At 45.8% G+C, this 25,675-nt stretch overlaps 1 long non-coding RNA gene across 3 annotated transcripts; it reads left to right on the top strand.

Moving 5' to 3' along the window:
• Positions 1–24,359, top strand: LOC148136820 (uncharacterized). 3 transcript variants are annotated; one of them, XR_015754428.1, is made up of 3 exons: positions 1–251; positions 19,181–19,262; positions 24,083–24,359. It is a non-coding gene; the product is annotated as an uncharacterized LOC148136820 (long non-coding RNA). The 3 variants fall into 3 exon arrangements; XR_015754427.1 differs by lacking the exon at positions 1–251 and adding an exon at positions 6,633–6,955; XR_015754429.1 differs by lacking the exons at positions 1–251; positions 24,083–24,359 and adding exons at positions 6,633–6,955; positions 19,414–19,465.
• Positions 24,360–25,675: the final 1,316 nt, after the last annotated feature.

The raw sequence follows: 25,675 nt of genomic DNA, 5'->3' as shown, positions 1-25,675 counted from the left end.
CAGCACAGGTCAGGGATGGAGACTGGGATATTCCAGATCTCTGTGGTACTCAGCGCCATTCTCCCTGTGCAACCCTCACTGCATCAGTCTAATTTCCCATTCTGTCTATTTCTGTCTCCTGCAGGTACTCAGGATGTTCCTGACTCAATAAACCTCCCAATTGCTGGGTGTTTCATTCATCATCTCATTGAACGCAATGGGTCAGCCAGAGGGCAGGGAGATCTGGTTTCTTCAATAAATCCTGCAGCGAGGTAAGATCACTCACAGTGAACAGAGCAGAGCGAATTTAAGGGATCGAAGTTTAGTCCGGAAGACATGACACAGATATAGTGTTGAAGGGTGAATACAGAGTATGATGGGCCCAGACTCAATCCACACTCTCTTGTTCACTTTCATCACTGCTGTACTGAGCCTTCCTATATCAATATAGGAAGTTGACAGTTATCAATCCAGGCCTGTGCTGTCTTAGTGAGGATCAGGACAACAGAGGGGAAAGCAGGCCTCCCTTAAGAAGGTGGTATTGAAACCTGGGGTCTTTCTGTTCTATATTTCCCCTGTCACACTGTCTCTTGTCGTGTGATAGAGTCATACAGCAAGGAGACATACCTTTCGGTCCAACGCATCTGTGCCAGTGTCTTGAATGCTTGTAATTCCCAGAAAAGTTCCAATTTCTGTAACCTCCACCCCTCCCATAATTTATTTGAAACCTACTCCAATGCTGACACTCCCTATATATAATTTGCTCCAAACTCGGTAACGTGCCCAATCTCAGTAACCTCATCCTGCACTTAATACAATAATCTCTATTTCTGTAGTTTTCCGCAATAACTACAGTCCACCCTGTCTCTTTAAATCCTCCAGCCTGGACCAAAATACCCAGCTGTGTACTTTCCCCAAGCTCCAAGAGAACATGATCTCACTGTAACCTTCTGCAGGCCAGATCACATTCCTACCTCCTGACCTATAGCACCACATGACCTCTGTAACCATCTCCCATCCTGACCGGACTCCTTATCTGTGTAAACACCTCCAGACCCTTTTCCAGCTGCACAAACACTTCCCATCTCTGTGTGATCCTCCCTGCCCCTCAAATACTCTCTCTTTGTGTAGCTCTGCAGTTTGGGGTGGTTCAGTGGTGAGCACTGCTGCCTCACAGTGCCAGAGACGTAGGTTCAATTCCAGCCTCGCGTGACTGTCTGTATGGAGTTGGCACATTGTCTCCGTGTCTGCATGGGTTTCCTCCCACAGTCCAAAGATGTGCAGGTCAGATAAATTGGCCATTCTAAACTGACCGAGCGTTCGGTGCATCATTCAGAGGGAAGCGTGTCTGGGTGGATTACTATTTGGAGAGTTGGTGTGGACGTGTTGGGCCAAAGTGCCATTTCCATATTGCAGGGAATCTAATAAAATCTAAACTCTCCATCTGCATTCCATATTAATGACCCTAAAAATATCCCTCTAACAATTAAACAGCTCCAAACATCCCAAACTCTGTAAATTACGACAATTCCAACATCCCTCCTTATCGGCGTAACGTCTTCCTGAAACCCTCTCAACATGTGGAGACCCCACAATCCTCCCTATCTGTATAATCCAGCAGGTCCCGATCTGTAGAACCCAATCCAGTGCCTGTGACTCTCCCAATCCAGTTCCTGCAAGAGTCACTATCTGTGTAACAGTCTCCCGTCACTATCACTCACCCTGTCAATGTAAGCCCCTCTAGTATCTCCATCCATCTAATCATCTCCATAACCTTCTCCAGCTCTTGTACCCTATCTAGTAAATGCCACCCTCATCTATAACCCTCCCTACGGCAGGAACCGTTCCACAGATTCATCACCCTCTGGCTGAATAAATTCCCCCAGATCTCCATTCTAAAGGGTTGTTCCTTCACTCTGAAGCTGTGCTCTTGAGCCCTGGTCTCTGCAGCAGTGAAAGCATCTCCCCACCCCCGTCCACTCCATCTAGGCCCCTCAGTATTCTGTAAGTTTGAATGAGATCCTGCCACCGCCGCCTCTAAAAATTCAGAGACTTCACCAGCTTCTCATATGACAAACATTTCATCGTGGGCTCTTTCTTGTAAAACTAGTTCTTGTACCCACTCACATCCTTTGTTCAGACTGTTAATGTGTAACATGTACAGCGTGGTCCCAACACTGACCCCTGCGGAGTTCCCCTCGTCACCAGTTCCGATCGTGAAAACGACCCTTTTATACCTACTCTGTCTTCTGCTAATCAGCCAATCCTCTACCCATGCCAAGCAAGTTGTTCTCAAACTGAAATTTCATTTCACAAACCCTGCTGGGTTTGTTTTCCTGTCTGGCTGTGAATAAGCAGAGTAGATAAAAGGGAGGAATGGTTTGTCGGGGTTTTCAGAAACCTTTCAACAAGGTCCCACTGAAGATGTGGATAAGCAAAATTGGCAAATGTGGGATTGAAGGGAATGTACTGGCATGGATTGGGAATTCTTTAACAGAAAACTAAGTGGGAATAAATGGATTATTCACAAAGGGATTTGATGCATTTGATGATTGGACAAAATCTATTGCTTCCATGTTTGTTGCTGACACAGAACGAGATGGGAATGTGGGTTGTGTGGAGGAAGCAAAGGGGCCATGAACAGTCCATGAGTTTCCCTTGTACAAATTCATTGATGTGATGTGGCCATCACTTGCTTGGCCATCATTACCTTCCCATTTGTAATTCCCTGGAGAAGGTGGTGGGGAGCTGCCTTCCTCACCCACTGCAATCCTTTAGGTGTAGGGACAGACACAGTGCTGGGAGGATGGAGCGTATCTTGGAGGGCACCTTGGCAATGCTAAAGTTACCGTGCACCTGGAGCTCCTGTCCTTCCAGGGTATAGTTGCTCCGGGTTTGTGAAGTGGTGATGAAATGGCCTTCCTGAGTGACCTCAGTGCTGCTTGTAGATACTTTATTTATTTATTTATTCACTCGTGGTCATGAGCATTGCTGGATGAATTGTTGATTTGGAGTTGTCCCTGAGAAGGTGGTGGTGAGCTGCCTTCCTGAACCACTGCACCAGCCGTTGGAACTGTTGTTATCTGTGTCCCCTCCAGCAGGCGCTACAACACTCCTAACATCTGTAACTGCATACAGCCAATGCAGCTCTTCCTGTATATGTGACATCCTCCTCTGCCAACAACTCTTATCGTTCATCAGAATGTCTCACCACCTCCATTCCCATCTGTGCAAGTGACCTCTCAAATTTCTTTATTCTTGTTTAAACTTCTGATCACCTATAACCACTTCCGTTCTGAATTTGTAACCCCTCAGTATCTGTAACTCTCCATATAACTGTATTCAATGACAGCACAGATTCCCTTCCTTAAATCTCTGTGAATTACAGTGGCTGGTTGTGCTGCATTGGTACTTTTCATCCTCCTCATCCATCTTAGCTCTTCCAGCCCCTGCAATCCCACTATTTAGAATGCTCCCATTCTCTGTACCGCCTTATGTTCTGAGGGTCTTTGAATGCCACGAGTGCTTCAAACATCTGTAACTCCCCCAGTCTTCTAACTCTGTAACATCCAACAGTCTCCAGTGCCACACAACACTCCCTGGCTGTCAATTTGAATTTGTTGAAGTCTTCACATCTCAGTAAGCAGCTCACAAAAATCCCTTTAGACTCTACAAGGCTCCATCACCAACAAGCCGCCATCTCTCTACTTCTTTTGATCTCCTCAGTGCCTACAACCATCACTGTATCTTCCAGTAACCTTCTTTAGACACTGCAGGACTGCCTACCTCTCCAGATAACCTGTTCCATCCCCAACAGCTCCCTCAATCACGTTAACACCCTCTGCTCTGTCTAATCCTTCTCTTTTCCACTATCTTCCAGGCACAGCGGTGATCCTGTGAGGGACCAGTGCGGAATGGGATGTTATACATCTCAGCTGAGGCTTGAGGCCTACCATTACCTGGAAGTCACAAAGAGAGAGACCCTGAGAGAGAGCAGCACAGAGCGGGAGAATATTAATCAGCAGCCATGATGAAGACTCGCCATCAGAGGTAGTTAGGACTGAGGTTAGGAATAGGAAAGGTGAGGTCACCCTGTTAGGAGTTTTTTACAGGCACCCTAATAGTCCTAGAAACGTAGAATAAAGGATTGCGAGGATGATTCAAGAGAAGAGTGAAAGTAATAGGGTGGTTGTTATGGGGGACTTTAACTTTCCTGATATTGATTGGGAAAGCTATAGCTCAAGTTCGTTAGATGGGTCAGTGTTTGTCCAATGTGTGCAGGAGGGTTTCCTGACACAACATGTAGATAGGCCAACAAGAGTTGAGGCCATACTGGATTTCGTTCTGGGTAATGAACCAGGCCAGGTGTTAGAATTCGAGGTAGGTGAGCACTTTGGGGGCAGTGACCACAATTCGGTGACTTTTACTCTAGTGATGGAGAGGGATAAGAGTGCACTACAGGGCAAGAGTTATAGCTGGGGGCAGGGAAATTATGATGCGGTGAGGCATGACTTAGGATGTGTGGCCTGGAAAAGTAAGCTTCAAGGCAACGGTGTAATTGATATGTGGAGCTTGTTCAAGGAGCAACTATTGAGTGTCCTTGATAAGTATGTACCCGTCAGGCAGGGAGGAAAGGGTCGTGTGAGGGAGCCGTGGTTTAATAAGGAATTGGAATCCCTTGTTAAATGGAAGAGGGCGGCCTATGTAAAGATGAGGCGTGAAGGTTCAATTGGGGCGATTGAGAATTACAAGGTAGCCAGGAAGGACCTGAAGAGAGAGCTAAGAGCAGCAAGGAGGGGACATGAAAGGTCCTTAGTTGGTAGGATTAGGGAAAACCCTAAGGCTTTCTATAGGTATGTCAGGAATAAAAGAATGACTAGGGTAGGAATAGGTCCAGTCAAGGATAGTAGTGGGAAGTTGCGTGTGGAGGCTGAAGAGATTGGGGAGACACTGAATGAATACTTTTCGTCAGTATTCACTCAGGAACAGGACATTGTTGTCGATGTGAGTACCGAGTCACAATTAAGTGGAATGGATGGCTTTGAGGTATGTAGAGAAGAGGTGTTGGAAATTCTGGAAAGGGTGAAAATAGATAAGTCCCCTGGGCCTGATGGCATTTATCCTAGGATTCTCTGGGAAGCAAGGGAGGAGATTGCAGAGCCATTGGCCTTGATTTCTATGTCCTCGTTGTCTACAGGAGTAGTGCCAGAAGATTGGAGGCTAGCAAATGTGGTTCCCTTGTTTAAGAAGGAGAGTAGGGATAACCCTAGTAACTATAGGCCGGTGAGTCTCACTTCTGTTGTGGGTAAAATCTTAGAGAGAATTGTAAGGGATAGGATTTATGAACATCTGGATAGGAATAATGTGATCAAGGGTAGTCAGCATGGTTTTGTGAAGGGCAGGTCGTGCCTCACAAACCTTATTGAATTCTTTGAGAAGGTGACTAAGGAGGTGGACGAGGGGAAAGCAGTAGATGTGGTGTATATGGATTTTAGTAAGGCGTTTGATAAGGTTCCCCATGGTAGACTACTGCAAAAAATACGGAGGTATGGCATTGAGGGTGAGTTGGAGGTTTGGATTAGGAGTTGGCTGGCTGGAAGAAGACAGAGGGTAGTAGTTGATGGCAAAGGTTCATTTTGGAGTGCTGTCACTAGCGGTGTTCCGCAAGGATCTGTTTTGGGACCATTGCTGTTGGTCATTTTTACAAATGACCTGGAGGAGGGGTTAGAAGGTTGGGTGAGCAGGTTAGCGGATGATACGAAAGTCGGAGGAGTGGTAGACAGTGAGGAAGGATGTGGCAGGTTACAGCGGGATATTGATAAGCTGCAGAACTGGGCAGAAAGGTGGCAAATGGAGTTCAATGTAGCTAAGTGTGAGGTGATTCATTTTGGTAAGAGTAATAAAAAGATGGGGTACTGGGCTAACGGTCGGATACTTGGTAGTGTGGATGACCAGAAAGATCTTGGTGTCCATGTACACAAATCTTTGAAAGTTGCCACCCAGGTAAATAGTGCGGTGAAGAAGGCATATGGCGTACTGGCTTTTGTTGGTAGAGGAATTGAGTTCCGGAGTACTGAGGTAATGTTGCAGTTGTATAAGACTCTGGTGCGGCCGCATCTGGAGTATTGTGTGCAGTTTTGGTCGCCATACTATAGGAAGGATGTGGAAGCACTGGAACGGGTGCAGAGGAGGTTTACCAGGATGTTGCCTGGTATGGTAGGAAGATCGTATGAGGAAAGGCTGAGGCACTCGGGGCTGTTTTCATTGGAGAAAAGAAGGTTTAGGGGTGACTTGATAGAGGTGTACAAGATGATTAGGGGTTTAGATAGGGTCGACAGTGAGAATCTTTTTCCACGTATGGAGTCAGCTATTACAAGGGGGCATAGCTTTAAATTAAGGGGGGGTAGGTATAGGACAGATGTTAGAGGTAGATTCTTTACTCAGCGAGTCCTGAGTTCATGGAATGCCCTGCCAGTAGCAGTGTTGGACTCTCCCTCTTTATGGGCATTTAAGCGGGCATTGGATAGGTGTATGGAGGATAGTGGGCTAGTGTAGGTTAGGTGGGCTTGGATCGGCACAACATCGAGGGCCAAAGGGCCTGTACCGCGCTGTATTCTTCTATTCTATTCTATTCTATTCTATTCAGCGAGGATCGAGACCGACTGGGACTTGGAGTTGGAGAAACAGCAGAGCAGATGCTCGAAATCAGTACCGAGTCACAGAAGGAGTGACCATGTGAGGGAGTAACTTGAAGCAGGAACATAAGGTTCACTCACGCCTGGGAGTTACAGAAGCACCAAAGTGAGAGGATATAAATCAGCACTGAGGAACGAGGCCTAGTCATACCTGGATATCACAGAGACAGTGACCCTGTGAAGGAGCAGAGTGCAATGGGAGCTGGAGGATTACACTGGGAGTCACAGAGATAACTTTCTGCTGCTGGGACTTGCCTGCAAGAGCCATCACAGAAAATGCAGTAAGTTCATTGGCTGATAAATTCGCTGTTATTAGCGACTGTCAGTTAATTGCTATAAGTTAGCTTTTTTTTTCAACTTCTGAAATAAGGGTTGAACACAGAAATAAGAGGGAGAAGTAAAGTTGTGAGCCAATATAATAAATTACCTTCAGTAAGCCACAGTTGAATAAGGGATTTAAGCATATTGTTATTTCCTGGATGTTAACTTCATTCTAAGTAATTAATTAAGTAACTCGAGACAAGATGCATTTTAGGACATGTTTGTCAGATGAAAAATGTGTTCTGTTAATTGGGAAGTCATAGCCCCTATTCGTGTCTTAGATGCACACTGGGTCATGGAGCTCAGACAGTGGCTAGAGACACTATTGGACATCTGTGTTGCTGAGATTAAGTGGAAAGCACACACACCGAGCAGATCACCCTGCAGACATGACGACCTGGAAGAAGGAAGGGTCTGGGGTCGAGGCAATCGGAGAGAAACAGTCAGGGAACACAAGCATAACCTGGTGTTTCCCTCCCAATTCAATTTCCCAGTTTGGAAGCTGATGAAGGTGCTGTCTGCTCAAGGGAGGGCAGTCAGAGCCATGTCTGTTCCCCCACAAGCAGCCTGATTGTACAGGAGGGGAGGGAGAAGGAAGGAGGGGCAATAGTCACAGGAGAGACAGGGAAGTGAAGAAGGTGTCAGCGTGTCTGTCATTCCAGGATAGTGGGGTTAGGAATGTCACTGTGTCAGCAGGACATTCATCTGGGGGACAGTGAGCAGTAAAAGATCATGCCCATGTTGGTAGGAATGACCTGGGTAGGAAGGATGAAGTGGTCTGGGAATCAGAATTTCGGGAGCTCGGTGGATGGTTAGCAAGCCGGTCCACAAATGTAGCAGTCCCTGGAACACTCCCAGTGCCGTGTCCAAGTGAGAACAGGACTTAGAGTTTTAGGTAGATGACAGTGTGCCTGGAACGATGGTGCAGCAGGAAGGGCTTCAGATTCCTGGGACATTGGAACTGGTTCTGGGGAAGACAGCAACTGTACAAACTGGATGGGCTAACGTGACAGAGCTGGGACTGAATTTCTTACGGAGTTTATTTGGGAGGGATTGAAAATAACTTGGTGTGTGCTTAGGATCCAAAAAGAAATAGTAAAGGTAGAAATAGTAATAGTAGAGTACCAGGATTCTCAAAATAATGGGAGATACAGTTGGTACTAATTTACAACAACATGATTAACAGTGGAAGACGGAGTGAGAAAGAAAGCCTTAATCTGAGGTCCTCTGCACGGACCTGAATACTGGGAGTGTGCGGAGTTACAGAAGCAGTTTGGTGTGTGGAAATCTGATGTACTGATCACCGAGAGCTGGCTCAGTGAATGGCAGGACGGGATGTTAAATATTGCTGGGTATAAAATATCCAAAATGATAGAAGGGAAGGGAAAGGATGAAGGTCGAAGTATTGGTTTAGATTAGCATTAGTTAAGGAGTCCAAGAGAAAGAGGATCCGTCCAAGGACAGAATGAATTTGGCTGGAGCTACAGAACAAAAAGTGTATAATTACACTGTGAGGTACAGTCTGTCGGCCAGCAACCATTGGAAAGGATGGAGAGAATAAATATGCAGAGTCATTTGAGAGCGATGACAGTATTACAGATTAGTTATAATGAGAAACTTAATTTATTCAGATATTGACTGGGTTACTGGTGGTGCAGTGTCCTGAGGGGCGACTGTTCCTGGATTACATGGAGGAGAGCTCACTGCAGGAGTATGTGTCCAGCCCAAGAGAGCATGTATTGTTGGACCTGGTCCTTGGGGAAGAGGTGGGGTAAGTGGATCCATTGTCAGTAGGGGAACGTTTTGGGGGTCAGCGATCATTTTATTGTAACGTTCAGGATGATGATAGAGAATGCTATGCAATAATTGAGAGTGAGAAACCTTAGTTGATTGAGAGCAGCCTTCAATGGAGCAAGAATGAAGCTGGGAACTTTTCAACGAGGCCAGTGAAAGGCTAGCTTTAAATTGTGTGAACCAAATCAGATGGAGCTGGGATTATGGAGATGGGGCTCCAGTGTGACCATGATTGGGAACTGGATAATTAAAGGTTTTCCCCATTTCGACGGGAAGGATTAATATACCAACACGGTGAAGTAGCATTGTGTGTAAAGGATGGGATCAGTATTATTGTGATGCTAATCATTTTACAGACTGCTCCTCTCGGCCCTCATCCCTCATGCCTGTGTCCTATGAGATATTGATCCCATCAGATATTGGTAACCTTTTGAAAACTTCAGAAAACAGCAGTATAGAGGGGATGACTCTGTCCACTGTCTGCACTGGTCAAGATGTAATGTTTTGTAAAGCCCTAGTTCTGTCTCCCCGGACACTATTGGTCTTCGGGTGCAGATCCCGGCACCGTTTTAAAATGGTTTGAGAGTTTCTGCCTCTACTCGGCTTCCATGTGTGCCTCCCAGATCCCGACCATACTCTGGGTGAAATAACAACTTTCCTCACCACTTCTCTAATACTTCAACCAATTATATTAAATATTCGCCACCGGTAACTGAGCTCTCCAACAGGAACAAGGTGTTCGCTCCCTCTCTACCCAGGCTCCTGACAATATATGCACTCCAATCAAATCTCCTCTCAGCATCCTCCGTTCCAATCTTTCCTCATAACTGCACTTCCACTGTCACAGGGTGAAGAATCTCCTCTCTCCCCTCTCCAGTCGAATTCCAGCTTTCCATATGATGGGTGACCAGAACTGCACACGTCCCCAAGCTGTGACTGAGCTCATTATTTATACAGTTCCTGCATAAGCTTCCTGCTCTGACTTTCTGGCTGATAGAGAAAATGGTGCCATTTGCTACATTAATGAGATTATTGGTGTTTCCAGCTACCTTCATTTATCTGCCCACACAGCTTATGCTCTCATTTATTGTACATTCCTCTCTATTGTGGATGTCCCCAAATGCCTTGCCTTGCACTTCTGAGTTGTTTGCTCCATTCACCTGGATCCTATAGTTTCTGTTTTTAAACAGCCTGCCATGGGATCTCTCATCAAATCCAAGTCAGTCACATGCAGTTACAAGTTACTGCCTCAAACCGACACAGTCAGATCAATTACACACGATCTTCCTTGAACAACTCCAGATCGATTGTCCTGGAGTCCTTAGGACTTCCTTAGTGAACGTTTACCTACTGTCTCAGAATTCCAGCCTCGACCTATTCAGTCAGTCCCTTGCTCCACATTAAACAAAGCTGCAGGGTTAGCCATTCTCCAGGCCTCTGGCATCATCCCTGCATCCAGGGAGGATTGGATAATGTAGGTAACTATAACGCAGGGGATTTTCCCCGGCTCCTTTTAAAAGTCTGGCACATTGTGTTACCCCTTTTTAAGGATTTGAATCTCCTTTATAACTCACTGCTCCAAGTTTCGGTAAAAAAGACGACTGCAGATGCTGGAAACAAGATTCTGGATTAGTGATGCTGGAAAAGCACAGCAGTTCAGGTAGCATCCGATGAACAGTAAAATCAAAGTTTTGGGCAAAAGCCCTTCATCAGGAATACAGGCAGAATGACTGAAGGGTGGAGAGATAAATGAGAGGAGGGCCGGGTGGGGAGAAAGTAACATAGAGTACAATAGGTGAATGGGGGTAGGGATGAAGGTGATATGTCGGAGAGGAGGATGGAGTGGTTAGGTGGAAAAGAAATACTCATTTCCCCTTCCCCGACCTCACCCTATTTCCAAACTTCCTGCTCAGCACTTGTCCTACCTGACTATCTTCTTTTCTACCTATCCACTCCTCCTCCCTGACCTGTCACCTTCCTCCCCTCCCCCACTCACCTATTGTACTCTATGCTACTTTCTCCACACCCCGCCCTCCTGTCATTTATCTATCCACCCTTCAGACACTGTGCCTGTATTCCTGATGAAAGGCTTTTGCCTGAAACGTCGATTTTACTGCCCCTCGGATGCTTCCTGAACTGCTGTGCTTTTCCAGCACCACTAATCTAGAATCCGTTCCAAGTTTGTTGCTCCCAATATTTCACACTGCATCCCTATTTTGATTCAGACAGACAGAGGCCGAAACCAACTTATGATGTGGTCAAGTCTCATTTTAGTCAGGTTTTATGGAGGGGATTTCTCTCCACAAAGTGAAGTGTATTTTCTCATGATACCATCCCCAATCTGCCTCATTAATTACCCTCCCTGCCCACGTGGTTCTCTTCTCATCTGATACTAACGCAATGACTTTTTCTCCTTCATCATAACAGCTGCCCACTGTCTGGATATCCCAGAATGCAGTGGCCTCCCTGTCCCAGGTGCCATTTGTAAAAATACATTACACTCTTAGATTGTCAATCTGAAACTGCCCTGGACATGGCAGAGAGGTAAAACTGGGGCTTCACTTTGTGGACAAGCCCCATAGGTTCTGGTGAATGACATGGTGTAGGAGAGGGACATTATCTTCCTCCAGGACTGGCAGGGAAGGCTATGACACCACACTATGCCAGCTTGGTACGAGCCTGACCCCTGGGTCAGTGAGGTGCCAGCCTTCTGGGTGAATGCCCAGCAGAGTAGGAAGAAGGTCAGTGACCTTCCCCACTCCACCAGGGGAAGTGCCACCATCTGCATTTTGTGACCTTGCCCTCACTCTATCTCTGTTACTGCACCCACCTCCCACCAAGGCTCATGTTCTCCCACTGTCACTGAATGCAGCACCTTCTGTCAGTCACTCCAATCTCATCACTGCCCCTCTACCCAACTCTGCCTGGTGTCTGTGCTGCTTAATCACTCATTCAGGACACCTCACCAGCTTACCCCCAGCTGTACCAGCACTAACAGCTGCACCAACCTTTTCCATCTCCCTTAATATCTCATGCTAATTTTTACATTCCAGAAGGAACCATCCTACAATAGGAGAGAAAGAGCCAAGAGAGATAGGCGTTTCCCAACATTTAGCTCCTCACCCCCTCACAGGGGAGAGATCCTGACCCTAACAACCATGATAAGCTGACTGACCGTGTCCAAGCTCCCGGACTGGGACCTGAGGCTCCCGTTGACTGACTGTTCTGGGCACCGTGACTGACTGTGGACAATGATATCAAGCATCCTGTGTTTGTGTCTGTGCTAAATACCAAGACAATACAGCAGGCGGATGAGTCTGGTAGCTCTGGCTGAGGGGAAACACTGCTAAAGGCAGGGCATGGCAAGGCAATAATTCTGTAAGTATTCAAGTCTGCTCAAAGTGAGTGTACAAACACGGAGTGAGCACACCAGCGGGACAGTCCATGAGCTGAGCGTATGTCCCTGAGCACAGTGTCCTTGCGGCAGCATTGAGTGTGTACAAACACGGAGTGAGCAGCCCAGCAGGACAGACCATGATCTGGGTGTGTGTCCCTGAGCACAGTGTCCTTGCACCAGTGTGTGTATCCCTGAGCAGTGTCCTTATAATTAGAGTTGTCAGTGCACCCCGAGCTGCAGCATTGAAGTACAGAAGTGTACTGTCAGTGGGTCGGAGATGTGCTGGGAATACAGGGCGAGGCTGGCATGTGACAGATGCCAGCATTGGTGGGTGTGGAGTACATGTAGTTTTTGTTCGTGCATTGTCACCCGAGAGGTTGGTGTCCAAGAGAGAAGGCCGCAGGAGCAAGGTGCAAGATGGAGTCACCAGTTACCAACTCTGGCATTCATGTCAAATTCTCCATATTGAGCTTCCCCACAGTGGGAGGGAGGATATGAAGGTGAAAATTGATGAGGAGAGATCTACAATAATGTGGCTGTTGATCATCAGTCATCATTCAGTCAGCACCTCGTCACTGCTGCACTCAAATCTTGACTTAAAGAACAGTCCAGCACAGGAACAGGCCATCCCGCCCAGCAAGCCCACACTGACACATGATACCCTTCGAAAGTTCAAATGAAAGTTTTTGCTTCTACACATTCTATGTCATTCTTTTCGGTGCTTTCTCTTCTCTGTGCCAAGATACCTCTTAATTCTTGCTATATTAGCTCCTTCCCCTCTATCAGTGCATCCCAGTCACTTTCACATTCTGTCTGAAAAAGCAAAAAAAAACTTACCAATCATATCTCTTGAACTTTCTCCATTTTAACTAAAACCTATGGTTCCCCCTAGTAATTGATATTTCTCCTCTGGGAAAAAGCCTCTAACTGTTCTTGTATCTATATCTCTGACAGTTTTGTAAATATCTATCAGGTAGCCCCATAGTCAATGATGCCCAGGTGCAAACAAACCATGTGTGTTCAATTTCTCCTTCTGGCTAATACCCTCCAAACCAGACAACACTCTTGTAAACCTTTTCCATATCCTCGCCAACACTTCCACATCGTGTGGCAAACAGTACTCGACAGAATATTCCAATGTGCCCAAACTAAGTTTCTCTACAGCTGCAATATGGCCTGCTAATTTTCATACTGCATGCTCCGATGCATGTCTGCAAGTTTGCCATCAGTCTTCTTGATCACCCTATCCACCCGTGTTGCCACTTTCAGGGAATTGTGGAGCTATTCACCTAGATCTCTTTGGATGTTGATGCGGCCAGTAGTTTTTCCATCCACTTCTCTCCTGCATTAGACATTCTAAAACACATCCCGTCACAGTTGTCCAAATAAAGTTACACCTGTGTTTTCTCTGTCCAATTCTGCAGCTGACCTATATCCTGCTGTATTCTCTGGCAATCATCCTCACAATCTGCAACTCCACCATCTATTTACAGATCTCCAGTCACACAAACACTGTTCCACCACTACTCTGTCTTCTATGACCAAGCAGTTCTCTATGCATCTTACTAACTGACCGCTGATCCCATTTCACTTCACCTTCTGTATGAGCCTGCCATAAGGAACTTTATCAAAGGCCATGCTAAGGTCCAAACGGCTAGCATCCATGCTTTCATCAATCAATTTTCTCACTTCCTCAAAATAATCAATCAAGTTTGTGAGACAGAATCTTCCCCACACAACTGTGTTGCCTGTTGCGAGTAAATCCATACTAGAGTACTGTTGGAGCTGCACTCATTCAGATAATTGATTATTCCATCATATTCCCGACTTGAACCTTGGAGAGTAGATTAGATTCCCTACAGTGTGGAAACAGGACCAGCGGCCCAACCAGTCCACACCAACCCTCCGAAGCGTAACCCACCCAGACCCATTTCCCTCTGACTAAAGCACCTAACACTATGGGCAATTTAGCATGGCCAATTCACCTGACCTACACATCTTTTGCCTTTGGGAGGAAACCCACAAAGACACGGGGGGGGGAGGGGGGGGAACGTGCAAACTCCACACATTCACCCCAGGTCCGTGGTGCTGTGAGGCAGCAGAACTAACGACTGAACTTCCATTCCGCTCTTGATGGTTACCGTAGAGAAGGAGGCATGTTGGACCGTGATGGTTACTGTACAGTGGGGGGTATGTCGGGCCATGATGGTTACTGTACAGTGGGGGGTATGTCGGGCTGTGATGGTTACTGTACAATGGGAGGTATGCCAAGCCATGATGGTTACTGTACAGTGAGGGGTATGTCAGGCCTTGATGGTTACTGTACAGTGAGGGGTATGTCAGGCCTTGATGGTTACTGTACAGTGGGAGGTATGTCAGGCCTTGATGGTTACTGTACAGTGAGGGGTATGTCAGGCCTTGATGGTTACTGTACAGTGGGAGGTATGTCAGGCCTTGATGGTTACTGTACAGTGAGGGGTATGTCAGGCCTTGATGGTTACTGTACAGTGGGAGGTATGTCAGGCCTTGATGGTTACTGTACAATGGGAGGTATGTCAGGCCTTGATGGTTACTGTACAGTGGGGGGTATGTCGGGCTGTGATGGTTACTGTACAGTGGGGGGTATGTCAGGCCTTGATGGTTACTGTACAATGGGAGGTATGTTGGGCTGTGATGGTTATTGTACAGTGGGAGGTATGTTGGGCCGTGACGGTTACTGTACAGTGGGAGGTGTGTTGTGCCGTGATGGTGACTGTACAGTGGGAGATATGTTGGGCCGTGATGGTTACTGTACAGTGGGAGGTATGTCAGGCCGTGATGGTTACTTTACAGTGGGAGGTATGTCAGGGAGTGATGGTTACTGTACAGTGGGAGGTGTGTCATAACGTGACGGTTACAGTACACTGGGGGGTATGTCAGGCCGTGATGGTTACTGTACAGTGGGAGGTGTGTTGGGCCGTGACGGTTACTGTACAGTGGGAGGTGTGTCGGGCGGTGACGGTTACTGTACAGTGGGAGGTATGTTGGACCGTGATGGTTACTGTACAGTGGGAGGTATGTCGGACCGTGATGGTTACTGTACAGTGGGAGGTATGTCGGGCTGTGATGGTTACTGTACAGTGGGAGGTATGTCGGACCGTGATGGTTACTGTACAGTGGGAGGTATGTCGGACCGTGATGGTTACTGTACAGTGGGAGGTATGTCGGGCTGTGATGGTTACTGTACAGTGGGAGGTATGTCGGACCGTGATGGTTACTGTACAGTGGGAGGTATGTCGGACCGTGATGGTTACTGTACAGTGGGAGGTATGTTGGACCGTGATGGTTACTGTACAGTGGGAGGTATGTCGGACCGTGATGGTTACTGTACAGTGGGAGGTATGTCGGGCTGTGATGGTTACTGTACAGTGGGAGGTGTGTCGGGCGGTGACGGTTACTGTACAGTGGGAGGTATGTCGGGCCGTGATGGTTACTGTACAGTGGGAGGTATGTCGGACCGTGATGGTTACTGTACAGTGGGAGGTATGTCGGGCCGTGATGGTTACTGTACAGTGGGAGGTATGTCGGACCGTGATGGTTACTGTACAGTGGGAGGTATGTCGGGCCGTGATGGTTACTGTACAGTGGGAGGTATGTCAGGCCCTGATGGTTACTGTACAGTGGGAGGTATGTTGGGCCGTGATGGTTACTGTACAGTGGGGGTTATGTTGGACTGTGTGGTTGCAGACTGTATGAGTTGTGCAGAATATGATTCTGCTCCTGCCGATGGCTCTCTACACTTCATGGATGCATCATTATTAGTTTCTCAATCTATTTAAATACTGTGCCATTCACTGCCCAAGGGGCTACATATCATGGTGAGGTGGGTCTGCAAAATGTAAAGATAGCCCTTGCTCCCCATAAGGACTGTGCAGTGACCTATTCTTACCGATGTATGAAATGGAGTGGTGTACCTGCAGCAGGCAGATCGGTGATGATGTGGTCAATTATAGGTTTCCCTTTTATTGATTCCCCCATAACCAGCCACAGAGCAGTCTAGCAGCCATAGGATCATCAATACCGAGCACTATACTGACTATATACCAAGGAGCTGCCCCCTCAGCCTGGCTATGTGCTGCCAGTGGGGCAGACCCCACCAGAGAGGGTGGTGATGTTGCCTGGGATATAGTCCTGTTCACAGAATCCTGCTTTACAGACAATATCTGACTGTTGCTTGATTAGTCCTTGGGAAATATACAACAGGTCACTTTTCCTTTTTGTATAATGAAGAGTTAACATCCCTTACATATTTAAAAGAAACCAAACATCATTATTTTTCAGTTGAAAACAATTGAAGTGAACTATAATTGAAATACCAGAGCGCACACCTAACTATTACACAATTCAGGGACTGTAGTAAACAGCTCATTGATGTTCAGATGAATGAACACACCATCTTGCAGGCAGCAAAGCTGTTGAAAAAGACTTTCAGAAAAAACCTGAATTCAGACACAGTGTTACTGGGCCTCGCCATGACCTCCAAAACACTGGCCATCTCCAAAATCTGTCCAGAGAGCTTCCAAACTGGAGCTGGGCAGTTACTCACACAATCCCTCACAATAGACTGGTTAGAGACATACCTGAACAGCAAGGAGATGTGAGTGGGGAAACTGGTCAATGGACTAGCACATGGCGCTGGTCTAGACCCAGTTCAACATTTGTAACAATGACCTATGAACAACCATGTCTTGCAGGTATATCTCTTCTGATATGGCCCCTAAACTCTGTAATTCTGCACCTTGGACCCGATCCTGAATGGAGGTGTTATAAAGGTGATGGGCTCCTGCAACACATGGCATCATACATTGAATCCCTCATAAAACATATCCAGTGTTATAATATCCAATATCCAAACAGAATTGTGCATCTCCATTGATGGCCAGTATGATCCAAGCCCAACAACCTTGTGTGTGACTTGAGCTGGAAATTTCTGTGTAAATGTTTACAGCGTTGTTTTAACCGTTAACAGCAAAGTCTCTTTACTGAAGGTACGACAGCCTTTCATAATACCAACTTTTAGATTGTCCAATAAGCCCAAAATCCTCCCATTTATTCCGTTCACTTTTATAACAACGATATGATGAAAACAGTGCCCAACTCACGGTAAGGAGCATTGAAACGTTGAGTCTCATTACCACACCCAAGACCAAATTATTATTAAATGCAAGGACTTTGAAAATATGCAATTATTTCCCTTTGTATTACTATTGTGAACTAATAGTTGACCCTCCTGTTCCTCAGATGCTGCCTGAATGGCTGTGCTTTTCCAGAACCACACTTTTCGACTCTGATCTGCAACATCTGCAGTCCTCACTTTCCCCCTGCTAATATCCATTCATAATCATTTTCGTGGCAACAATATCACTGTGTGTTTAAACATGTTACAGTCAGATATGGATATATTTTCAATTGCTTCTGCCTATCTTAGAGCTTAGTAATGTGGGATGTGAATGTCAGTGTATGTGTGATGCTCGGTATGTAGGCCATGGGTCTGAAAGACTGACAGATTATTTCAAACAACATATCCCTTCAGCTGTTCAGAACAAGCAAGATACTGCCTAGACACAACCAGCCTGAGCTCACAAAGTCCAATAGTCAGGGTCCAGCATTTGGAATGTTTGGACAATATTTTTCATTTTAATTTCTTCATGGAATATGATTGGGACGGTATTTCTTGCCTGTTTCGCGTTGCCCTTGAGAAGATGGTGTTGAGCTTTCACATTGACCCGTTGCAGTTCATGTGATGTAGATGTGCATTAGCGAGGGTCTTTGAAACAGTGGCACTGAAGGAACAGCAATATACTTCCTAAATCAGGATGGTGGGCGGCTGGGATCGGAACGTGAACATGGTGGGGGGTCCCATGTATCTGTTTCCTTTGACCTTGTTGATGATCGGGCTTCAAAGGTACGTTGTAAGGAGCCTCGGTAAATTTCTGCAGAGCACCGTGTCGATGGCAGGTATTGCTGCTATTGAGCGTCAGTGGATGAGGGGTGAAGCTGCACTAACACAGGCAAACGGTGGGTATTTCATCACACACACATTCAGTGTATGTCTTCTAGATGGGTGACAGGCTTTTGGAAATCATGAGGTAAGTTACTTTTGCAGGATTCCTAGCCCCTGGCATATTATTGTAGCCGATTAATTTATATGCATCAAAGTGTAACGCTGGAAAAGCACAACAGGTCAGGCAGCACCTGAGGTACAGGAGACTCGACGTTTTAGCATTAGCCCTTCACAGGAATGGGTAATGAAATTATATGGTCAGTCCAGTTCTGGTTAACGGTAATCCCCGGGATATTGCTAGGTGGGAGTTCAGTGATGGTGCTGGCATTGAACGTTAGAGAATATGGTTCAATTTTCTATTGTTAGAGGTAATCGTTGTCTGGCACATGTGTAATGGAAATGGTACTTGTCACTATTAAGCACAAACCCGCATATTTCCAGGTCCTTGTTGCATTTGGATAAGGATTGCTTCAGTATCTGAGTAAATCACAAATAGTGTTGAACATTGTCCAATCATTAGCAAGCATCTCCACTTGTGATTTTAGAGCTTAGAGATGGTCATTTATGATGAGGCTTAGGGCAGAGAGCAGTCTGAGAGCTCACAGATGCTGCCCCTCTCTCTGAGCGAGGAAGCTGGCTTCGAGTTCGACCTGCTCCAGAGGTTTCTGACAACATATCTGAACGGATTAATGTTACAATATTTATCCCAAGAAGCTGAGTGGGGACTTGGTTAGCTCAATCGGTTGGACGGTTAGTTATTAATGCCAACAATATGGGTTCAATTCCTGCACTGACTGGGGTGACTAATGGACTGTCCTACTCAATCTCTCCCTTACTTGAGGCATGATGACTGTCCAGTTAAATTGCCACCAGTCGTCTCTGTCTAACAAGAGAGCATCCCTGTTATTCTGTAGGAGTATGGTGGCTTACTCTTCCATTTCTGATCTACAGGCTTACCCAGAAACCCCTCCCCTGGAGAACTGGAGCTGAGATGGCTGCTCCCACCGACCCCAGCCACCTTCCTTTGTACCAGGTATCACTTCAGCCAGTGCAGACAATTCCGATTTGCTCCAGTTTTGCCGTCAATCCTGGATACGACATCAAATGCGGTTATCATGATGTTAAGTGCAGTCCTTGTCGCCTCATCTCTAGAATTCAGCAGTGTGTTTTCTTGTTGTACATAGTTAAACCAAGGCTTCAATGAGCACAAGGTATGAGAGCCCAAACTGAGCTTCAGTGAGCAAGTTGGTGCTGAGGAAGTGCTGCTTGATCCCACTGTGAGTGACATCTTCCATCACTTTATTAATGATAGGGATTAGAGCAATGGGGCAGTCATTGATTGTCTGATGTTTTGTCTGTGTGAGTACAGGATCCGCGCGGATAGTTTTCCACATTGTCAGGTAGGTCCCAGTGCAATATCCCTGCTGGAACAATTTGAATGGAATGTTATCAGAGCCCATATCCTTTGCATTATCCCATCCCTCCAGCCGTTTGGATTTACCACACACAGTGAATCAAATTAGCTGAAGACTCCCATCTGGAGAAGACTAAAATAGATCATCCCATCGACACTTCGGTCTCAACATTGTTGTGAATGTTTCATCCTTAGCTTTCCCATTGTTGTGCTAGACCCTTCCATAGTTGAGGAAGGTGATATTTGTGTATCCTACTCTTCCAGTGAGTTGTTAAATTGACCACGCAATTCACACTGATTGCATGTGACAGGATTGCAGAAGTTAGGTCTGATTTGTTAGTTAGATCTGTCTGTTACTGGCTTTTTATGCCATTTGGTGAGTAAGTGGTCCTGTTTGGTAGGTGTATCTAGTGCTGCTCTTGACCGGCCATCCTCTGTTCTTCATTGAACAAGGGTTTATACCCTGGCCTGATGGTCAGGGTATTGTGGAGCACATGCCAGGTAGTTACAGTGAACATTGTGCAGGAGTACAATTCTGCTGCTGTTGGTAATGACCAGAATCACCTCACACACGCCAGTGCTGAGTTGTGGATCTCTTTGAAGTTTGTTCCGTTGAACACGTTGATAGTATCTCTCATATGTGTGCTCATGTGTATACACGCTCTCACACTCACTCTCACACTCACTGTCACTGTCATTCTCACTCTCACACTCACTCTCACAATCACAAACACAATCACACTCACTCACTCTCACTCTCACATTCTCTCACTCTCTCACTCTGACTCTTTCACTCTGACTCTCACTGTCTCACTCACTCTCTCACTCACTCACTCTCTCTCTGTCACTCACTCACTCACTCACTTACTTACTCACTCAATCACTCTCTCACACTCTCACACACTCTCACTCTCAAAATTCACAATGTAAAATCGGGACTTTGTCTATAGAAACACTGTGTGTGGTAGTCACCTTTCCCAATACGGTCATCGATCAATGTGCCTGCAGCCGGTAGGTTGGTGAAGATAAGGTCAAGACTGTTTCTCCCTCTCACTCGTTCCCTTCCCACTCAGTGCAGTCCCTGTCTTGCAGCTATGTCCGTTTGGACCCGACCATCTCGATGAGCAATGCTGCTGCTGAGCCCCACTGGGTGTTGGTTTTGAAATGGCCCACCCAGTATACCTTCTCCAGCTTTGTCACTCTCTCAGGGCTTCCATCAGAGGGACACTGATCCATCAGCTGAGGGAAGGGAGTCAGCAGGAGGTTTCCGTGTCAGTGTTGGATCTGACACAATGAGGTTTCGTTATGACACATTGTTGCTTGAGGAGTCTGTAGGACGCCTCTCCCACATTTGGCCCTAGCCCCCAGATGTTAGGAAGGAGGGATTTCCAGGGTCTGCAGGGCTTTTAGTTTTTTGTCACGATCAATCGAAGGGCCTCTTCTATGCTGTATGACACCCACTCTATGACTCTTGTGATTTGACAGTCCAAGGTCTCACTCCTTCAGTTCCTCCAAGTGCCTTGTCTATTCCATAGATTTCTACGATATTTTCTCCATAAAGACATTGCATAATTCCGTTTTTAAACTATCTCCGTGTATTTCTGTTTCTTTCCCTGTCATCTGCTCCAGTTGCAATATTCATTTGTAACTCAGTAACCCTCCGTATCACAACAATCTTTATCTCTTACTCGAGTCCCATCTATCGTTGTAAATTCAGCCAGCCCCTACACCTGTCCCTATCTCTCTAATCTTCAGCTGCTTCATCATTCCCCATATTCTGTAAATGAATTTAAAAATATCTCGCTAACCTATTCTAGCATGCACAGGCCACACTATCTCTGTAACATCTCCAGCCTTGTTTTCCTATCTCTGTGTAACATCTTCAGCTTTGCTTTTCTGTCTCTTTAATATCTCCAGCCTTGCTTTTCTATCTCTGTAACATCTCCAGCCTTGCTTTTCTCTCTCTTTAATATCTCCAGCCTTGCTTTCCTATCTCCGTAACATCTCCAGCCTTGCTTTTCTCTCTCTTTAATATCTCCAGCCTTGCTTTCCTATCTCTGTGAAACATCTCCAGCCTTGCTTTTCTCTCTCTCTGTAATATCTCCAGCCTTGTTTTCCCACCTCTGTAATATATTCAGCCTTGTTTTCCTCTCTCTGTGTCATCTCCGGCCATGCTTTTCTGTCTCACCGTAACATCTCCAGCCTTGCTTTCCTATCTCTGTAACATCTCCAGCCTTGCTTTCCTATCTCTGTAACATCTCCAGCCTTGCTCTTATCTCTCTCTGTAACATCTCCTGCCTTGCTTTCCTTTCTCCCTGTCACATCTCCAGCCTTGCTTTTCTATCTCTGTAACATCTCCATATTTGCTTTTCTCTCTCTGAAACATCTTCAGCCTTGCTTTCCTCTCTGTCTGTGACATCTCCAGCTGTGCTCTCCTATCTCTGTAACATCTCCAGCCTTGCTTTCCTTTCTCTCTCTGACATCTCCAGCCTTGCTTTTCTGTCTCTCTGTAACATCTCCAGCCTTGCTTTCCTCTCTCTGTAACATCTCCAGCCTTGCTCTCCTATCTCTGTAATATCTCCAGCCTTGCTTTCCTCTCTATCTGGAACATCTCCAGCCTTGCTTTCCTCTCTATCTGTAACATCTCCAGCCTTGCTTTTCTCTCTCTCTGACATCTCCAGCCTTGCTTTTCTCTCTCTCTCTGACATCTCCAGCCTCTTTCTTTCCTCTCTATCTGTAACATCTCCAGCCTTGCTTTCCTCTCTATCTGTAACATCTACAGCCTTGCTTTCCTCACTATCTGTAATAACTCCAGCCTTGCTTTGCTCTCTCTCTATAACCTCTCCAGCCTTGCTTTCCTCTCTCTCTCTAACATCTCCAGCCTTGCTTTCCTACCTCTGTAACATCTCCAGCCCTGCTTTCCTACCTCTGTAACATCTCCAGCCTTGCTTTTCTCTCTCTTTAATATCTCCAGCCTTGCTTTCCTATCTCTGTGAAACATCTCCAGCCTTGCTTTTCTCTCTCTTTAATATCTCCAGCCTTGATTTTCTATCTCTGTGAAACATCTCCAGCCTTGCTTTTCTCTCTCTTTTATATCTTTAGCCTTGCTTTCCTTTCTCTCTGTAACATCTCCAGCCTTGCTTTCCTATCTCTGTGTAACATCTCCAGCCTTGCTTTTCTATCTCTCTGTAACATCTCTAGCCTTGCCTTCATATCTCTCTGACATCTCCAGCCTTGCTTTCCTCTCTCTGTGTAACATCTCCAGTCTTGCTTTCCTATCTCTGTAACATCTCTAGCCTTGCTTTTCTCTCTCTTTAATATCTCCAGCCTTGCTTTCCTATCTCTGTGAAACATCTCCAGCCTTGCTTTTCTCTCTCTCTGTAACATCTTCAGCCTTGTTTTCCCATCTCTGTAATATCTTCAGCCTTGTTTTCCTCTCTATGTGTCATCTCCGGCCTTGCTTTTCTGTCTCTCTGTAACATCTCCAGCCTTGCTTTCCTATCTCTGTAACATCTCCAGCCTTGCTTTTCTTTCTCTCTCTGACATCTCCAGCCTTGCTTTCCTTTCTCTCTGTAACATCTCCAGCCTTGCTTTTCTATCTCTGTGTAACATCTCCAGCCTTGCTTTCCTTTCTCTCTGTAATATCTCCTGCCTTGCTTTTCTCTCTCTCTGTAACATCTCCAGGCTTGCTTTTCTCTCTCTCTGACATCTCCAGCCTTGCTTTCCTCTCTATCTATAACATCTCCAGCCTTGCTTTCCTCTCTATCTGTAACATCTACAGCCTTGCTTTCCTCACTATCTGTGATAACTCCAGCCTTGCTTTGCTCTCTCTCTATAACATCTCCAGCCTTGCTTTCCTCCCTCTCTGTAAAGTCTCCAGCCTTGCTTTCCTCTCTGTAACATCTCCTGCCTTGCTTTCCTGTCTCTGTAACATCTCCAGCCTTGCTTTCCTCTCTGTAACATCTCCGGTCATGCTTTCCTGTCTCTGTAACATCTCCAGCCTTGCTTTTCTATCTCTTTAATATCTCCAGCCCTGCTTTCCTATCTCTGTGAAACTTGAGTTTATAATTAGATTAAGGTGCGTCAACTGAACAGAAAATATTGTTGTATGGAGCATTGTAGGATGTATTTTCTGTGCGCTCAACGATGTTGGCAGGTTGTATCGAAAGGCAGTGTATTATTTCAATGGACAGATTTGGCTTGAGGCGCAGAAGAACCGGGCACCTGGGTTACAAAATAAAAACTTTATATGTGCATAAAGATTTGAGGGAGGTAAGATAAATGTAGACATTTTCTGAAATAGAATACATTTAGAATTAGGGAAGAGTTTCTACAGAGTAGTGGCGAGATTACATCGCGAGAATAATGGTCACACTGACACGCAGGTCAGTCCAGAGAAGATTCACTCAACTGACTCCTGTGTTGGACGTTTATTTCAGGTGGAAATCTTGAACTGACTGACTGTGGATCTGCTGGAGTTTAGGTGAACAACATGTGATCATGGTGACACCAGGATATTCCAAGTCGTCTTTCCATGTTGAATTCTGAAACCATATTTCAGCTTGTGTGAGAGATTACCAGGAATGAATGGACTATGAAACTGAAGGTTATCTCACTTAAGAAGATGTTGCATGTTTTAATCCTCTCAAAGTGTCGTGTATTTGTGAACTCTCTTCCCAGATAGTAATGGAGAATAAAACATTGAATATTCCTCAGGCAGAAGCAGGCAGATTCTTGACTAACAATGAAGCACTAACCTTGTAAAGGCATAGGAGGGATGTGTGATTGATATCACAATCAGATCATCCACGATCTTATCGCATGACTGAGCTGTATTGGTGACTTACCCCTGATGATAGTTTCTGCATTTCTGATGACTTTAGGTACTGAAAAAAATTATGAGATGATTCTCATGAACACAGAGACATTTCCTTTCAGATTATTGGGCGCAGGTTTCCATATGTGACTTTTAAACAACACTCAAAATCACTCAGGGAAGTTTCATGTTATTGGAGAAATGTCAGGAGCATAGGGCAAAGTGAAAGCCTGCCTTGAATCTGCTTTAGAAATCACATTGGGTCGAATGGATAACTTTAACTTTGCTCATTCCTTTCAGTTCTTGTTGTGAGGTGAGTTTCATTAGCAAGGCCAGCATTCTGTTGCCGATGTGTAATTTCTATTCAGAATATGGTGATAAACCCCAGGGATTCTTGTGGTGCAGGAACACTAACATTTATGTTACAAAGAAAGAAACGGGATTCTGATCCATTTGATAGAGAAGGCAGAATGATATAGCTTCAGGTTGGTGTGCTGTGTGACCTTGGAGATTGCATTACTCACCACTTGATGCTCACAATCTATGGAAATAGTGAGACAACAATTAAAGTGATAGTGATACAGCATATAAACAAGCCCTTCAGGCCAATACATCTACGGCAGCCAGAAAACACCAATGTACATTATTGCCAGTTACCTGAAGACCTATAGCCTACTATGCCCTGGCCGATTTTGCTTAACTGCTGCATTGTCTTCCTATACACTTAATGGTAAGGTCCTAGGGAGTGTTGATGAACAAAGAAACCTTGGAGTGCAGGTTCATAGCTCCTTGAAAGTGGAGTCGCAGGTCGATAGGATAGTGAAGAAGGCATTTGGTATGCTTTCCTTTATTGGTCAGAGTATGGAGTACAGGAGTTGCGAGGTCATGTTGCGGCTGTACAGGACATTGGTTAGGCCACTGTTGGAATATTGCATGTAATTCTGGTCGCCTTCCTATCGGAAAGACGTTGTGAAACTTAAAAGGGTTCAGAAAAGATTTATAAGGATGTTGCTAAGGTTGGAGGATCTGAGCTACAGGGAAAGGCTCAACAGGCTGGGGCTGTTTTCCCTGGAGCGTCAGAGGCTGAGGGGTGACCTTGTAGAGGTTTATAAAATTATGAGGGGCATGGATAGGATAAATAGACAAAGTCTTTTTCCCTGCGGTCGTGGAGTCCAGAGCTAGAGGGCATACGTTTAGGGTGAGAGGGGAAAGATAT

The sequence above is a fragment of the Chiloscyllium plagiosum genome, unplaced genomic scaffold (genome assembly GCF_037043375.1).
Source record: "Chiloscyllium plagiosum isolate Xiang-an unplaced genomic scaffold, Cpla_swu_hap1 HiC_scaffold_45, whole genome shotgun sequence".
Classification (NCBI taxonomy): domain Eukaryota; kingdom Metazoa; phylum Chordata; class Chondrichthyes; order Orectolobiformes; family Hemiscylliidae; genus Chiloscyllium; species Chiloscyllium plagiosum.
The sequence above is the reverse complement of the archived record's forward strand: the minus strand, read 5'-3'. Positions and strand labels throughout refer to the sequence as shown.